Source organism: Elaeis guineensis, chromosome 11 (assembly GCF_000442705.2).
Source record: "Elaeis guineensis isolate ETL-2024a chromosome 11, EG11, whole genome shotgun sequence".
Lineage (NCBI taxonomy): Eukaryota > Viridiplantae > Streptophyta > Magnoliopsida > Arecales > Arecaceae > Elaeis > Elaeis guineensis.
This window is the reverse complement of record NC_026003.2, coordinates 72603137-72608403: the sequence shown is the minus strand read 5'-3', so window position 1 is coordinate 72608403 and position 5267 is coordinate 72603137. Positions and strand designations below refer to the sequence as shown.

At 32.1% G+C, this 5267-nt stretch overlaps 1 non-coding gene across 1 annotated transcript; it reads left to right on the top strand.

The window, feature by feature from the left end:
* The first annotated feature begins 293 nt into the window (after positions 1-293).
* On the top strand, positions 294-400 carry LOC140852773 (small nucleolar RNA R71). The gene has a single exon (XR_012135671.1). It is a non-coding gene; the product is annotated as a small nucleolar RNA R71 (small nucleolar RNA).
* The last annotated feature ends 4867 nt before the right edge of the window (positions 401-5267 follow it).

Genomic DNA, 5267 nt, shown 5'->3' with positions numbered 1-5267 from the left:
GGGCAAAAATGTCGACTTTATCTAATCTTTGCGCTATTAGGTTCAAATCGATCTTAGGACTAGAGTCTGTTTGCTTGATCTCAAAAATTTCTGTCCACTTTTGGTGAGGGATTGATTTTTTGTAGGAAGATAATGAAGCATGATTGATTGAATTTTTACTGAAAGTTTCAAATAAAGTGTAGGCTTCATCCTCACTTTTACTCATGAATGCACCCCCATAAGATGCATTTACCATCTGTCTGTATTGGTCATCTAAACTCTCATAAAAAACTTGAACAATTTGCCACTTAGATAGACCATGGTGTGGGCATTTTCTAAGAAGTTCCTTAAGTCTCTCCCATGATTCATGAATTTGTTCTCCTGGAAGCTGAGCAAATCCAGTGATGGCTTGTCTCATGGTGTTGGTTTGACCTATGGGATAGAATTTCTTAAGAAACTCGTGCTGCATTTCAGCCCAAGTTTGGATTGGTCTTCCTATTGTGCCAAGCCAGTACTTGGCTTTATCTTTAAGTGAGAAGAGGAATAAGGTCAATCTAACTGCATCATCAGTAAAATTTTGAATTTTCATCATGGAATAAATTTCTAAGAACTTATCCAGATGCTTGTAAGGATCTTCATTAGTATTCCCATAGAAAGATGGAAGCATCTGGATTGTGGTCGACTTGATCTCATAGTGGCTTGCAGGGATATCAGGTAAGTGGATACAAGTCGATGGATTATAGATGGAAGGAATAAAATATTCCTTCATCTGCTTAGGTGGTTCTCTAGGATCTCCAGCCATCTGATTTTCAGATTTAATATGAATCAACCATTCAATCTCAGGATTGAGTTCAACTAGGTCAGAATAGAGAGATCTTCTACCTTGCATATACCAGTACAAACCCTAATGTATGATTCAAGTTTTATTTTTATTTCATTTCTTTTTTTTTTTTTTAAAGAGAAAAAGGAGAGAGAAGAAAGAAAGAGCCCTAGACCTAGATACGTAAGGTGGGAAGAATTAGTTATGGTTTAGTGTTAATTACAATCAAGTTAGCAAACAATTAAACTTAGACACCTATGGGTTTCTTAGACCTAACAGTTCGATATAGAGTAGCTTAGTCTAGATATAAATTAGGTTTGTTCTCACTTCCTTCAACTAGCCAGGTAAGAGGTGGGATCGTGGGGGTCCTCCCGTTGCTTGCCTTAAACACCAATTAAATTGGCCAGATAAGCTAACGGAACCAATTAAATAACCACAAATCCACTTAGGCTGAGCCTTCATAACCTCTAGCCTTAGACACTAGTTTCAGGGGTGAGTCCAAACTTACTTTGTACTTAACTTGACCACAATACTCAAACTGAACTCAATTAATACTAGGGGCCAATGTCTACTTGATTTTAGTTAGGCTAGGGTTAATGTGGGATACTGGTTGGTTATTTTTGGGCCAAGAGAGGGTGATGAAATCCCCACCTTATCTTGTTATGGGTGTTACCCTTAACTTGATTTGAGATGAATATGCATAATCAATTTCAAACAAGGGGTTTTATGTAACTAAATTAGATGCATGAAACTAATAAAACTTGAAAGCTTACGTTGTCTCTAGTGATCACCAAAAATAAATCTACAATGATGAATGCTTCTAAAAATTAAGCTTCTACTCTTGTCATACAATTTTTATTAGGTTTATGTGGATAAATTTTAGGTTAATTAAAAAAAAAAATAGTTAAGGCTAGGGTTAGGATTGATCTCATCAACTTGGAAGCTTTCTATCTCTCTTTTTTTTTTTGAATTTTTTTTGCAAAAAGATAAAAAAAATTAGTAAGCAATAGTCATAAGAAAACCAAAGAAATTAAACATTAAAATTGATGCCTTCTCCAGCAACGGCATCAAAAATTGATATGATCATGATGCTGTCGTTAGGACACCGTGATTATCAATCAAATTCTGACTTCAATAAAAATTAAAAATAAGTAGAAAGTAGTGAGTCAGGTCAAATCCACAGAGAAGGTAGAATTTTGATTTGAAATATTTGATTTTATAAAAAGAAAATAAAATTTTGGAGAAAGCAATTTAAGTCGAAAAATAAAAATTAAAAGTGTGAAAAATAAATCGGATATTAAGATCTACTAACTAGATCCTAGCATCTACTTGCAATAAAAATAAATAATAAAAATTTAAAAATATAAAAATAAATTGGTATTAAGATCTATTAATTAGATCCTAGCATCTACGTGCAAAAAAAATAAAAGACAGAAATTTAAAGTGCAGGAAAATAAATTTTCCATTAATTGAAATTAAAATTCAAGTATAAAAAAAATAATAAAATAAAATAAAAATAAAACTATAATAAAGATCTAAAGTTGATCAGCCAAGCCTCATCAGAAAGATGGTTGATGATCTCTCCGTCTTCCATCGTATTCCGTAGAGCGAACCGACTTTTCTCTTTCTTTTCCTTGGATCCCTAAACCTATCTATTTTTTTTTTATTTTTTCTATACTTTCTACTCAATTTTTCTACTCTTAAAGTTTATTCTTGAACCTCCTATTTATAGATAACTTTTTCATAATTTTTTGGTAGGAAAAGGAGTCCTAAAACTCTTAGAAATTGTATTAATCTCCTTAGGAATATTCTTGGCTGTCAGATCAGCTTCAGACCGCCCAGATCTAGCCAAAAAATCTTCGTTTTAATTTGAATTAAAGTTGGATCAAACCACAGCCATTTGATCTAGGTTCAGATTGGTTCTGGACCATCGGATCGTGCAAAAGAATCTTATTCAAAGTCGGCAATGAGTCTGAACCGTTGGATCTGGGTCGGGATGAATTTCAGTCGTTGGATCACGCTCAGGATCTTTCTCTCACTGTGAACCGCACCTGTAGACTACGTGAAGTTTCCTGTGGATCGTGCCCTGGCTCTATAGACCGACCGATCGATCCACCATACATCGAAGGCTATTTTTTTTATTTTTTAGGATATTTTATCTCGATTTTTGCTCTGATTTTTTGTCTGAAAAATAAGAAAAATATGTATTAAATTTTTCAAAAATTTTTCTTCATTTTGGTGCTTAAATTATTCAATTAAATTAATATCTATTTTTTTATAAATATATCTAATTTTATATTTTTTAAAAAATTACTTATTTTTTAAGAAAATTCAATAAATTCATGAAATTAAAATTTTTAAGAAGATGTTAGCACCATAAATTACCAAAAATACCTTCAATAAATATAAAAATATACCACTTATCAGTCACTATGGTGATTTCAGATCTGAAAGATACTTATATCTATGTATTTCGTAAGTAGCTTTTGATAGTAGAACACTCAGCAGATGAGTTACTTATTCAGTGATGATGTACCCCTACATCTCACCTGTATGCCATACTAGTATCACCACACTCTTTGGTTAAGAGGACAACTAATCTATATGGCACACAATGACCTCCACTCGATAAATATCATCATTCTATAATAACGTATCATTTGGTCACGAACATGTTTAAGAACTATATGATAAATCCTCTCTTTATTGTACACTAGCATAGTTCTAAGAACTTCATCACAGTACAAGAGTTTAAGGAAGATGTCACTTTGTGATAAAAAATATCAAAATAATTATAATTCAATAATCAATAATTCATATACAAGGATGAACTCAATCATCATATGATTGATTTTAGGATATAATTTTCAATAATTAATTAGGTTCAATTATCTAAATCAGATTTAGATTTCAATCCTGATTGGATCAGGTTTGACAGCCTTTCAAATTTGATTCGATTCGGGCTCGATTTGAATTCGATTTGGATCTAGTTCAAACCAAATTGAACATAACCCTTTGAGCTCAGGTTCTTTGAGCTCCTCTCTCCATTTGGCCAACCAAAAAGAGGATAGGGTGGTGATTTTTCTTGTTGGTTTTTTCGCATACATGCATGGGATGTTTGGGAGGAGGTAGTTACCTACTTTCTTGGTATTTCTTGATTACTTAGGACACCTATTTAGATAGGGATGAAGCCTAACTAATTTTTATCTAATTTTGGCATAGAAAAAAAGGTATTTTATGAGACAAAATTATAAGAAAGGAGAGTTTTTGCGTAAGGTGGTTATGCATATGTTGGGTGCGCTAGGGAAGTTAGTGTAACTTCCTACCACCCTTGTTTCCTCCTCCTCAATGCCTTCTTCCTTCTTCTTATTCCCATTGCCTATTTCTACCTCCAGATAGAGATCTGGGATAGAAGCTTTAGAGAGAGAAAGAAAATCAAGAAAGATTCTTGATTTTTCTTGGTGATCTAGAAGAATTCCTATGATTCAGTACAAAGGGTTTGTGCAATGCCCTGTTCAATTGTTTCTAATAGCAATGGAGCAAGATCCAAAGTTAAGGATCGAGACCTGTAAGGTGCTAGCACACTAGTGGTCTTGGTGCTCTGATCAAGTATTTCCATGTGGATACCAGCAGAGGTCAGATGCTTGTACAGATATGACTCGAACTCTGGACATCCACAGGATTTGAAGGTATGGAGATCAGATCTTCGAATTTACTTTACTAAACTTTTATTTTAATTTTAGATTTTAGATTCATAATTACATATTCGTATCAAGATCTTAAGCATAGTTTTCAGATCCGATCTGATACATGATTTAAATTAAAAGAGTTTTAATTTATTTTATTTTCACTACATAAATTTTGATTTATCAAAATTTTTAAATTACACGTATGAAACCACTCTGCTTTCTAACAGTGGTATCAGAGTTATGAATTTTGATACGAACATGAAACTATTCAAATCTAAAATCTAATTTATAAAAATCCAATCTGAAGATTGATTAATCATTGATATTGTTCTGACAAATTATTATTTGAGAATGATGTAGAATATTAATTAATAGTAGATCAAAAAATTTCTGCGTAATGTAATGTGATTACAGGATTATTTCAGATCTAAAATTATTTCAAATCTGAAATAAATTATGAGTGATTTAGATCTGAAATTAGTTTCAAATTTGAATATGTTAACTAGAATTTAAATTTAGATCTAGTATGGTTACTAAAATTATTTCATATATACGATATATGATTGCATGCATAGATTTGAATTATTGTTCATATGTATGACATGTGAAAGATAATTAGATCTAAATTTTTATTGATTATATATATGATATGTTAGATTTAGTATTCGGATTGAGATAATCACCATAGCCATTCAGTCCTAGAGAAAGAAGGGATTAAAGTCCTTCTTTTATCCATTCGATGGATTCTCTTATGATGGGTATGGGTGCTGCTTGTAATA